The following is a 13,674-nucleotide window of genomic DNA, read 5'->3' as shown; positions in this document are numbered from 1 at the left end:
GGGAGGGGGAAATGTAGTAGATTACATGGTGAGACACTCACGATAGCAAGAACAAGAAGGTGCGAGAAGGAGTTCAAAGTAGAATCACAGAAGAAGTCACAGCAATTAAGAAAAGTCTAGCTGTAGGACAAGGAGTCCACAGGAAAAGAGAGAATAGAGTAGTCCGATGGCTGGTGCTGTTCAGCTAGGGTTATCATATGACTCTAGAAAAAGGAGGACGGATTGAGACATCTGGGTTTTACTTCTGCTGAAAGCAATGCAAGTAAGGAGGACACATAGAGGCATCTGGGCTTTACTTCCATTGAAAGCAATGGAAGTAAAACCCAGATGTCTCAATCCATCCTCCTTTTTCTGGAGCCATATGGTAACCCTATGTTCAGCTGAAGAGGACGGTCTTCACTGCTTTTTGGAAGGCCATCAGCGAGTCCTGTGATCTGATCTGAGTCGACAGTTGGTTCCATAGACGAGGGATGAAGTAGATGCATGAGCCTAGTCTTCAATATATCTTTCATTTCTGAAATCTGAAAAGATGACACTGCATCTAATACTGAAATGGGACTTTACCTCTTTAAAGGTGTAATAACGGCATAAGAACATAAAAACTGGCATACTGAGTCACAGCAAATTGTCCATCAAGGAATAATCCTGTTTCAAACAATGGTCAGATCCCCCCAAATAGATTCCATGCTTACTCATTATGAGTGCAGCAGTGGCTACATAGTTAATAACAATTTATTGGCTTTTCCTTCAGAAATTTGTCCAAATCTTTTTCTTTTCTTTTTTTTTTTTTTTAATGCTTTTACCACATTCTCCAGTAATGAATTCTAGAGCTCAATTTTGTGTTAACTGGAAAACATATTATGCTTTCTGATCTTTTTCAATGTATTGTTTAGTAGGGCAGGGCAGCTAGAACATTCTCGTGTCATTTTGAAACAACAGTTTTTAATGGTGTGCACATTTCATAAAGTGTGCACTATTTGCGCAGAGTGGGGAAATCTGTTTATGTTCCCTAAAAAATTGTCCCCCTCAAAAAAAAATCCACGCTTAGTGCAATTCTATATTCATCTGGAGTTAAGCATGGTTTATAAAATAGGCGTTGCACCTATCCACGCAACTAAAATTTAAGCACACCCATATACACCAATGAAAACCCAGCATAAATGCCTGCATCTAAATTGTGTCTGGATCAGTCGTATGCTATAACAATGCACCTAACTTTTAGGAGTGCCCATGACTTCCCTTGCCCCTTCGCTGGCCATGCCACTTTTTGAAATCTGCGCATTAGATTTTACGTGCACCACTTTATAGAATATGCTTAGAAAGTTGAACGTGTAAAATCTAATTAGTGCCAATAATTGCTTGTTAATTATCGGTATGGACTGAATTGTTAACTAATATGTACACATTTGCACTCACATCTGTAGTCGCTGAATATAGAATCTGAGGGGTAGTTGTATATAGGAAAGCCTGAACAACCAATTTGGGTTTACCTGTTCCACTTCACTCATGATGTTCTAGACCTCTGTTATTTCACCCCCAACCCTTTCTTCTTCAAACAGAATAGCCCTGATCTTTTTTAGCCTTTCCTTAAAGAGGAGCTAATCCTTTCCCTTTAACATTTTGTTTGCCCTTTGCTATACCCCGTTTTTTTAGTTGTGCCATATCCTTTTTGAGATGTGGAACCAGATTTGAACACAATAATCAAGGCGTGGTGCACCCTGGAGTGATTATGATATTCTCAATTCCAGTTTCTATTTCTTTCCTAGAAATTCCTTATGGAGCGATTATGATATTCTCAGTTCTAGTTTCCATTCCTCTCCCAGAAATTCCTTGTGGAGCGATTATGATATTCTCAGTTCTAGTTTCCATTCCTCTCCCAGAAATTCCTTGTGGAACGATTATGATATTCTCAGTTCCAGTTTCCATTCCTTTCCCAGAAATTCCTTGTGGAGCAATTATGATATTCTCAGTTCTAGTTTCCATTCCTCCCGCAGAAATTCCTTGTGGAACGATTATGAAATTCTCAGTTCTAGTTTCCATTCCTCTCCCAGAAATTCCTTGTGGAACGATTATGATATTCTCAGTTCTAGTTTCCATTCCTCTCCCAGAAATTCCTTGTGGAACGATTATGATATTCTCAGTTCTAGTTTCCATTCCTTTCTCAGAAATTCCTTGTGGAGCGATTATGATATTCTCAGTTCTAGTTTCCATTCCTCTCCCAGAAATTCCTTGTGGAACGATTATGATATTCTCAGTTCCAGTTTCCATTCCTTTCCCAGAAATTCCTTGTGGAGCGATTATGATATTCTCAGTTCTAGTTTCCATTCCTCCCGCAGAAATTCCTTGTGGAATGATTATGAAATTCTCAGTTCTAGTTTCCATTCCTCCCCCAGAAATTCCTTGTGGAACGATTATGATATTCTTAGTTCCAGTTTCCATTCCTTTCCCAGAAATTCCTTGTGGAACGATTATGATATTCTTAGTTCTAGTTTCCATTCCTTTCCTAGTAATTCCTTACATTCTGTTTGCTCTTTTGATTGCAACAGCACACGGATCCAATAATTTCAATGTATTATCCACGATGATCCTTTTCCTGGATAGTGTCCTGTTGGCTCAGTTTGGGCAATTGAGGATGGCTGGGTCCAATTGTTGAATACATGGTGGCTTTTTCCTCTAAGGCCAAGAGGAAGACTCCAAATGGATACTTTTAAACAACTGTCTTTATTACAGCCACAGTCACTTTGGTCCAATAGAGAGGAGAGGAATAATACCTGTCTCGAAATAGACCCCTGATCCATTGCTTAGGAAACTTTCTCCACACTAGGCACAGTATTTCCCTTTGGCTTTATTCACCTGTAAACTTATATTTTCTTCATTGAGTGATCTAAACATTTACAGAATAATTTTGTTCTAACGTACTCACTTATAACGGAATATCATCTATAGCGGACGAGGTCCGCTGGTCCCGGCCGTGCGCCTTTACGAACATACAGAAAAGTACTGCATATAGCGCACTCGCATATAATAGACAAACAATTTGGTCCCAAGAGCCGCTTTTAGCTGTAGTTTTGTTCAGCTTTAATGGACATGCAGGCTCCGCCTACAAGGTACATGGCGTGCTGGTGATACAGTATCAAAATGCAGCCCAGAAGAAAATGACAGCTTATTTATCTTTCCAGTACAGCATGACATAATGCTTTAGAACATCTTTTAGTGTTCTGGTTTTGCAATCATTTTGTGCCATACCAATGTTTTGCTGAGTTTTATTGATGTTGCCGATATGCTTATGCAGTGACTGTTGTTCATTGATTGCACGTTGTTTCAAGTTGACCTGAATAAAGTTTTTAAAAAATGCAACTCTGGATATAGCGAGCTCTGGATATAATGGACTGTTTTGCCAGGTCCCTTGAAGTCCATTATAACGAGATTATACTGTACCAAATAATCCACACCTAGATATTCAACAATCACAAAGTGCTTGCAATTTTTTTTTTTTTTTTTTTTGCATAGCCTGACAGTTTCACACCATTAGGTCTGGAGGTGATTTCTTAGCACAGTTTCTGCTATTTTAACTAACTTCAGTGCTCCAGTACAGCTGGTAAGATAAATAAATGAATAAAAACCTGCTCTACTGCAATTCCAAAACACTTTTCTCTTTCCACTTGTTATTTTACTTTTATATGTTTACCTTCCCTTGGTCTAAGGCAAAGGAGGAAAACCTGCCCACTTGGCATGTATGGCCAGATCCTCCCTCTGACCTTTCTCAAAGCTTATCACAAACAAACAGAACCACATGTTCTGGAATAGCATAAAACAAGTCTCATCAGCTGTTCATTGGCTGCCATGCCCATCTCACCGATCTTTCAAACAGACAGTTCCTTGTTGGGTTTTGCTCAAAATAAAACATTTGCAAGGCCCACTTTCATCAGAGATCTTTTCCTCTATGTGGGGCGTGTCAGTAGGGTCAAAGCCAAACCCTATGACTTCTGATTCAGGTGCTAAGAGGTTTTCTCCAGCTGCATGCATGCGATACTGCCCTTTTCCTTTTCAGGGGCCCAGTCACTGCACATTTGATCGAGAATCTCTCCCCTGAGATTTATCTGTAGACTCTTGACTATTCTTTCCTGCATGAACCTCTCTCCTAGGGCTTTCACACATGCATCTTCTCTTTCTTAATGTTCCTTCCTTTAGGGACCCCTCCCCCTGGGGTTTTTACCCATGTACCTCCTTTGAAGGCTCTGATCTTCAGAATCCTTACTCATGGAAATTTTACCTGTATCTTTTACCTACCTCCCACGCTTGCCTTTCCTCTCTGCTCTCCTGGACAAAAGCTATTTATGGCTCCCGCTGGGCTCTTGTGTTGCCTGAGTCTCCCCTTCTTCAAGCTGTAGAGGAGAACATCAGAGCTCTCCTTCTATTGGTGGATGGGACGAGGGACTACATCTTCCAGCCTTCCAGTATTTACCCCTACCTGCCTTGCTGAGTGATCATTTAGCTACCTTTCCCTCAATGCTCATAGTTGTCCGTTTCCTACTGATCTGCTCAGGGACCAGGCAGGGACCAAAATCCATCCTCTTCTCTCTGAACACATGGCTGAAACCCTTGTCCACGCTCTCGTCACCTCGCGCTTAGACTACTATAACGTACTTCTCTCGGACCTCCCGCCTATCTGTCTCTCGTCTCTTCAATCCGTTCAAAATGCTGCTGCGCGACTCATATTCCATGAGAGCCGCTATTCTCACATTACCCCTCTCCTCAAGTTGCTTCATTGGCTCCCCGTCCATTTCCGAATACAGTTTAAACTCCTCTTGCTGACATACAAGTGTGTTCGCTCTGAAGCCCCCCCGATATCTCTCCTCGCTCATCTCCCCCTATGCTTCCCCTCCCCCATCCGTGATTTCTGCTCATCGGGCAAGCCCCTCTTATCTGTACCCTTCTCTTCCACTGCCAACTCCAGACTCCATCCCTTCTGTCTTGCGGCGCCATATGCCTGGAACAGGTTGCCTGAATCAATACGTCGTGCTCCGTCCCTGGCAGTGTTCAAATCCAAGCTAAAGGCCCACTTTTTTGAAACTGCCTTCAACTCTTAACTCCCCCTCGCTGCTGTCAGATACCTAGACCCACTATAACCTCCCCAACCCTGAAATGTCCTGTCTAAATTAGATTGTAAGCTCTTCTGAGCAGGGACTGTCTATTGTATGTTAAAATGTACAGCGCTGTGTACGCCTTTCAGCGCTATAGAAATAATAAATAGTAGTAGTAGTAGATGGGGATTTTAATAAGTACATGTTTTGGCTCCATCCCAGAGCTCTACATGGGTTTCGGGGGGATTTTTTTAGGGGAATATTTAATTTCTTCTCACACTGCTGACTTTGACCAACTTTGTGAATCACAGACTAGAGCTGTACCAAATAGCATATACACTTCTCCCTCCGGATTCATGGGGGATAGGGGCAGAGCCAGACCGCGAATGGCGAAAAACCGCAAATATCCGTGTCTGACCCACCCCCGCCTCCCTCCCTCCTTCCCGGCCTTACCTGGTGGTCTATCGGGCTTTCGGGGCGGGAGAGATCTTCCTACACTCCTGCCCCGTGCAGATCGCCATGAGGAAATGGCTGCTGTGAGTTCCCGTAGTCTCTCGAGACTACGATGGGAACTCCCTACAGCTATTTCCTCATGGCGATCTGCACGGGGCTGGAGCGTAGGAAGATCGCTCCTGCCCCGAAAGCCCGCTAGACCACCAGGTAAGGCCGGGATGCCAGGGGGAAGATTTAACAATGTTTTTTTTCTTTTTCCCTCTCCCCAAAAAATCACGAATCTGTGAAATCGCGATTACCAAAACCGCGAACGGGGAGGGGGAAGTGTAGTCCTATTATTATTCCACCAAATATGAATACCAAATAATAGGCATTGAGCTTTAACCTAACAACCAGTACAAGAAGCAATGTGACATCAGAGATTAACTGCAGAGCCCCGGATTATTCGTATTTGAATGTAAATCACTATCCGGCTGAATATGAGTAATGTATTCGCAGCACTATTCGGTACAGCCCTATCACAGATGTGACCATTAATATGCCGCCTAGCATCATGTAACTAGTTGGAAAATGGGTTGCGGGATGCCACAAGGTTCTCCCTCATCCCCAATATTGTTTAATGTTATGATGCAATCTTTGGGTAAGACACTCGGGGCTCCTTTTACAAAGGTGCGCTAGCGTTTTTAATGCACGCACCGGATTAGCGCGCGCTAGCCAAAAATCTACCGCCTGCTCAAAAGGAGGCGGTAGCGGCTAGTGCGCGCAGCAATTTAGCATGCGCTATTCCGCGCGTTAAGGCCCTAGCGGGCCTTTGTAAAAGGAGCCCCTGAAAACCTTCATGTATTCTCTTGCCTTTTGATATTAAGGATTCTGATGGGTCTGCATTAAAGTTAGCGCTTGATACCGTAGAGAAATGGATTACAACCCATAAGTTGAAGTAAATACAGACAAAACTAAGGACCTCTTTTGCGAAGGCATAGCGCGGGTTTTAGCACCGGCAGCGGCAGTAACTGCTCCGACGCTCAGAGGAATTCTCTGAGCATCGGAGCCATTGCCGCCGCTGCCGGCGCTAAAGCCCGCGCTATGCCTTCGCAAAAGAGGGAGTAAGTTTCTTTGGCTAGGCCCACAGGATCAGATCTTTTATCACACTTTAGCCAAAGTAATTATACTTTTGATATGCAAACTACAGTTTTGGATATTCAATTAGATAATTTCAAGTTTTATTATAAGAACATAAGAAACGCCTTCACCGGATCAGACCGAGGTCCATCTAGTCCGGTGATCCGCACACGCGGCGGCCCATTTAGGTACTCCTTTTTGGAGACCCGGGTTTACCGTATCCCTCAATATGATATGCAAGAAGGTGTGCATCCAACTTGCGCTTGAATCCCAGTACAGTAGTTTCCTCCACAATCTCCTCCGGGAGTGCATTCCAAGCACCCACCACGCGCTGTGTGAAACAGAACTTCCTGACATTTGTCCTGAACCTGCTGCCACTCAGTTTTAGGCTATGACCTCTTGTCCTTGTCACATCTGAAAATGTTAGTAATGCTGCTTCTTGGTCTATTTTATCAAATCCTTTTAATATTTTAAAAGTCTCTATCAAATCCCCTCTCAGTCTTCTCTTCTCGAGGGTAAACAGTCCCAGGTTCCTGAGTCGATCTTTGTAGCTCAAATGCTCCTTTGACAAGTTTCGTGGCTCGCCTCTGCACTTTCTCCAGCAGAGTTATATCCTTCTTAAGGTATGGAGACCAGTGTTGGACACAGTATTCTAAGTGCGGTCTGACCATTGTTCTATAAAGTGGCATTATGACATCTTCCGATCTACTCGTGATCCCCTTCTTAATTATGCCCAACATCCTGTTTGCTTTCTTCGCCGCCGCCGCCACACATTGTACCGATGGCTTTAGGGTACTGTCAATCAGTACCCCCAAATCCCTTTATTAAAATTTGTTATCCCGCCAAATCAAATTTCAAGGCGGTGTACATCCAAAAGTTAAAAGGCACTTAGATTTATAAATACAGCACACTACCCCCCTCTTTTACAAAGGCGTACTAAATGTTTTAGTGCAGATTTAGCGCACGCTAAATCAATGCATGTGCTAACCGCTAACGCGTCCTTAGGATAACATGCACGTGTTAGCGTTTAGCATGTGTTTAGCGCCCGCTAATCGATTTAGCACCCTAAACACACATGTGTGCGTGTTAGTCTATGGACACGTTAACGTTTAGCATGTGGCAATTCGATTAGCGGGCGCTAATCGGTTAGCGCACCTTAGTAAAAGAGGGGGTAAGTTTTAGGTTGTCATACAAAGACCTAACAAGACGAACAGACAAACTGGACCAACTGGTAGAACTACATTATTTAAGATAGAAAGCACAAATGGGAAGAACACAAGGAAAGGGACCAGGTGTCAGATACGTCAATAAAATTCAGGGAAGTTACGTCCTTAGCAGGACTGTTATTTATTAAAAGCGTCCTTAAACAAGTGGGTTTTTAATTTAGACTTGAAGCCAGTTAAAGATGTGCCTTCTCTTAAGTAGTTTGTCGAAGCATTCCAGAGGGTAGGAGCTGTAACCGAGAAAATGTTTGAGCGCATTGTATTGATGTGTCTCAAGGACTGAATCGCGAGTAGGCTTTGAGATGTGGAGCGGAGGGACCTTTGGGGGCTATACGGAATGAGCAATCTATCCATAAAGTCTGGGGAATTGGTGGAACGGATTTTGAATGTTAATAGAAGGATTTTATATTGAGCTTGGAGCATCAAATTAATCTGGCTAGTAAAAAAAAAAAAAATTATTATTTTCTTTTAAGGAAATTACCGGTAGTTTGGAAATATTTTAATAAGTCAGTTTTTGCACTTGTGGTTCAATCGCTTATTCTTTCCCAGATAGATTTCTGTAATATTGTTTATTTTGGACGTGCTAAAGGATTGTTGAAAAGATTACAAACTGTGCAGAACACTGTAGCGAGGGTAATTTTTTCCATCTCTAAATATGATAGAGTTACACCATATTTTATTAAATTACATTAGTTGCCAGTAAATGCAAGGATTTATTTTAAGCTTTGTATTATGATTTTTAATACTCCATATGGCCAGGTGCCTTATTATTTAATGGAATTGATTTCATTACTAACAGGAAGACCAGGTCTATCTTCAATGTCCCTCACCAAAGACAATTAGATCATTAGTTCAATGGAGGGCATCCTTCTGTTATCAGGCTCCTTTAATTTGGAATGATCTCCCCATTTTAATAAGATCAGAAGGTCAATATACTGTTTTTAGAAAACTTTTTTTATTGTTATCATTATTTCTGTATTGCAATTTTAACATAATTTCGAAAGAGATCTCTTGTTCAAGCAAAAACAGATAGAAAATCGCATTCCAAATCACAGAGACTATAAACAAAAATGACAAAAACTAAATCAAAAAATTACATAAAATGTTTTTTTTTTGTGTGCATAAAGTGCTCAGACCTTACCCAAGTGCTCAAAAGGTTCGAGCAAAGGTAGCAACGGGACCATCATTGCACTCTATAGTCCCGTACCGCCAAACCAATAAGTATATTAAAGATTTTACTTAGCTTGGGTAATAAGAGCTGAAAGCCGACACAATGTGAAGTTCGGCGGTCTCTGCCCAAGTTGTTGCTACCTTGTAACGAACCCTTGTGAAGTAACTGCTAATAGCTAACAAAACTGCTTCCCAGTAACATCAACCCCCTCGACCCGAGTTTCGCTGTGCTTCGTCAGGAGGAGAAAGGCTAAAATACAAACAAACACAAAAAAGAAACAGCTAAATCTAATCAAATCAAAGCCTACTTTATGCTCTCAAGATTATATAATAAAATTCACCTTAAAGGTATCCTAAATGAATTTGATACAATTGCTAAATAGCTGTTAGAGACGGCTCAGTAAGGGAAGAGCTTCAAAAATGGACGCTCACAAAAGGCCACACCCACAGATAGAAAAACATATCAAGAAACTAATACATTAAACCAGGGGTGTCCAATGTCGGTCCTCGAGGGCCGCAATCCAGTCGGGTTTTCAGGATTTCCCCAATGAATATGCATGAGATCTATTAGCATACAATGAAAGCAGTGCATGCAAATAGACCTCATGTATATTCATTGGGGAAATCCTGAAAATCCGACTGGACTGCGGCCCTCGAGGACCGACATTGGACACCCCTGCATTAAACCAATAAAGCAAAACATCTTAAATCTTTCTTAGACCACTATTCAAAGGAAGAGAGTACCAAGAGCGAAGAGCAACTCTAATAAAGCAAAAAAAGAATTAGAAATGGGCTTAACAGTTAAAGGCCCTTTTTTCTTTATGACTGTAAAAAGATCTTACAAAACTAAACTTTCCCGGTTTTCTACATACCCAGGAATGCTCGGAGCTGTTCTGGCATAAAAATTACACATTTCACTCCTAAAAATTTGATTAGACATTTGCATGGGTATGCCAAAAGAAACGTTGTTAATGTCTCGGGTCTCATCGCCAAGTACAATTTTCTCCGCTCTTGTGTGTTCCTTGTGACTTCGGGGAAAATCCAAACTTTGATTTCCATGAAACAATGTTTGAGAGTTACGAAAGTATAATTTTATGATGGGATTAACATCTCGTTAAAAAACAAAAGGAAATCAATAATGCAGCTCTCTCGTATCTGAAGACAAAGGGGTCCTTTCGCTAAGCTGCGTTAGCGTTTTTAGTGCACGCAGCATTTCAGCGCGTGCTAAACCCACGCAACGCGGCTGAAACTAACGCCGGCTCAATGCTGGCGTTAAGGTCTAGCGCGCACTGCAATTTGGCGTGCACTATTCCGCGTGTTAAAGCCCCAACGCAGCTTAGTAAAAGGAGCCCTAAGGCTCTAGCTGGTTTAGCACACGCTAAATGCTAACGCATGCGTTATAGTCTATGGACATGTTGGCTTTTAGCATGCACTAATATTTAGCGTGCGTTAAAACGGCTAGAGCGCCTTAGTAAAAGGACCCCAATGTGGTTTCTAATAACTCAGTAACATATAGGGGTTCCACTATATTTAAACCTTCCTCTTCTGGGGTGGCAGCTAACTTTTTCTTAGTAGGCAAATAATGTATACAATGTACAGGTGGAATAAGTTCAGAGGAAAATTTCAAAACGTCAACCAGGTATTTTGAAAAGTTCAATAAGCGTAGATTTAACCTCCTATTGTAATTTTAATATTTTTTTCTTTCAACATGCCATTATTTATTTATTTATTTATTCAATTTTCTATACCTTTTCTCCCGAGGGAGCTCAGAACGGTTTACATTAATTTATTCGGGTACTCAAGAATTTTTCCCTGTCTGTCCTGGTGGTCTCACAATCTATCTAATGTACCTGGGGCAATGGGAGGATTAAGTGACTTGCCCAGAGTCACAAGGAGCAGCGTGGGTTTGAACCCACAACCCCGGGGTGTTGAGGCTGTAGCTTTAACCACTGCGCCACTCACTCTTTTAAATTTTCCACTTTGTCATTAACTTTTTTAATTTCTGAGGTAAATTCTTCTTTAGTATTAGCCAAGGATTTTTTTTCCCAAGTCGTCAACGGTACCCACAAGATTAGCCAACTCCTGGGAAGATCCAGCAAGTGTTATGTTCAGTCTCTTGAGAGTGTCCCATATGCTCTCGAGAATCACCACAGCAGGGTTTTTTTTGTTCCTGAACCAGCTAACAAGCCGGCTCCCAGAGCTCCCTGCTCTCCTTGTTCTCTCGTGGGTTCTGCTCCTTCAAACGGGTTATCTCTGTACAGGGTTCCCCCGACTGGACCACGAGTGGAGCGGGATGCGGCGCACATTGTACTTCATAGTTTCTAAATATAGAAACATGAACATAGAAACATGATGGCAGATAAAGGTCAAATGGCCCATCTATTCTGCCCATTTCTAGGTATTTAGTGTTTTTTGGGGAGGGTTCACACTTTTCACCACAATTGTACCAGTTAGAGTAGGTATGGCTCTGAGTCCCCTTCTATATAGTCCACCACATTGACCACTAGCCTACTCCTGGAACCAGCTTGCTGCTGTAATAGGAATGACCATCATATCTAAAGATATCAAAGAGCCTGTTATGAGCTGTCACTGTCCATCTTTGGGAGGAGGGGAAGAGGAGGCCAGCGACGACTGAGGGATTTAGGGGAGGTCATGCCTTAATCTCTGCAGTGGTCATCTGGTCGTTTGGGGCACCTTTGTGTAACTTACCCCCTCTTTTACAAAGCCACACTAGCGGCTGCTATGCGGTAACGGCCCTGAAGCCCATCGAGATTTAAAGGGCTTCGGGGCTGTTTCCGTGCGGCAGCCGCTGGCCCAGCTATGTAAAAGAGGGGGGTTAGTGTTTTCCTAGACCTGTTTCAAGCACCTGTTTCAATTTTTGCCACTAATGCTTTGGTTTTGTTCCGTTATGGCAGAACACCCAAGTCCCACTCAAAAGATGCCCTCAACATGCCTCATTGAAATGTGGATGAACTGCAGAGAAAAACATCTCAAATCAGAGTTTTGAAAATTATAACTTAGATGTTTTGGCATAAAAAGCGTCCTTCTGCTGCTTTATGATATGCTGCCCTGACTTTCTCCTTAAGTGTGTGCATGCGCACACACTATCTCTCTCTTAGGCCAATCTTCAGCTAGTGGTAGTCAGATTTTTTATTAAATCATGACCGTCACTGGCTAAATTAGCCCTCTATAGGCCTGGAAGTACTGCACGGCTGCTGCAAAAGCCATTTTCAGGAAGCTGTCCCTTTTACCCTACTGGATCACCAGGGAGGTCAAGTAGGCTTTTGAGTGGAGGGGGAACCTATCTTAACTGATAGGTGGAAGTGGAGGTGGGGATGGGAAAGGAATGATGACCGTTGAGGTATAGGTTTGTAAAAAGGGCTATACAGCACATGGAGGTGGGGAGGTGGAAGGGGGTCTATGCAGATCGTCAAAGGGGCAGGAAGTAGAATCAGAAGGAAAGACCAATTTTATAATTTTATGTGGGTCCTGGCCAATAATAATCATAATAATCAATTTATATATCGCTGGACCGTAAAATTCTATGCGGTTTACAAAAAATTAAAAAGAATATAATTAAAAGACAAATTAGATAACCAGATAATTAGACATGATCTAGGTAATTCGTTACAATATCCAAACCAACTGGTTGCCTAGATGTTTCAGAAACAAATATGTCTTTAAATGTCTCCTAAATTCCACAGAGGAATCTGATAGCATAATCAGATGTTCCAGTTCCTTACCCCATAATGCAGTGGGATAATTTATAACAGATTTTGAGCTGTCCTAAATTAGCTCACTTAGCTATGTGGGTTCTTGCACTGAATATTGTCAGCATCCGCATAACCCCGGGGTCCTCCCTAACACTGCCACCTATACTGTCCCTGGCCTGCCCACTTTTTCAGGGCCGGTCAGAGGCGATATTCAGCAGCACTGTCCATTGCTTAAATCACTTTGAATATCAGCTGGAATATAAATCTATTGTTTGGTGATATGTTTCAGCATTTGTATAAGAACATAAGAACATAAGAAGATGCCTCCGCTGAGGCAGACCAGAGGTCCATCTCGCCCAGCGGTCCACTCCCGCGGCGGCCTATCGGGCCTATTGCCTAAGCAGTGGTCCCTGACTATTTCTATAACCTACCTCTACTCCTATCCCTATAACCTACCTCTACTCCTATCTGTACCCCTCAATCCCTTTGTCCTCTAGGAACCTATCCAAACCTTCTTTGAAGCCCTGTAACGTGCTCCTGCCTACCACAGCCCCCGGAAGCGCATTCCATGTATCCACCACCCTCTGGGTGAAAAAGAACTTCCTAGCGTTTGTTTTAAACCTATCTCCTTTCAATTTCTCCGAGTGCCCCCTTGTACTTGTGGTTCCCCATAATTTGAAAAATCTGTCCCTGTCTACTTTTTCTATGCCCTTCAGGATCTTGAAGGTTTCTATCATGTCTTCTCTAAGTCTCCGCTTCTCCAGGGAGAACAGCCCCAACTTTTTTAGTCTATCAGTATATGAGAGATTTTCCATACCCTTTATCAGCTTGGTTGCTCTTCTCTGGACTCCCTCAAGTACTGCCATGTCACATTAAACCAGAGAGCTATTTTGTACAGAGGCAAAAACCTGG

The sequence above is a fragment of the Geotrypetes seraphini genome, chromosome 1 (assembly GCF_902459505.1).
Source record: "Geotrypetes seraphini chromosome 1, aGeoSer1.1, whole genome shotgun sequence".
Lineage (NCBI taxonomy): Eukaryota > Metazoa > Chordata > Amphibia > Gymnophiona > Dermophiidae > Geotrypetes > Geotrypetes seraphini.
This window is presented reverse-complemented; position numbering follows the sequence as displayed.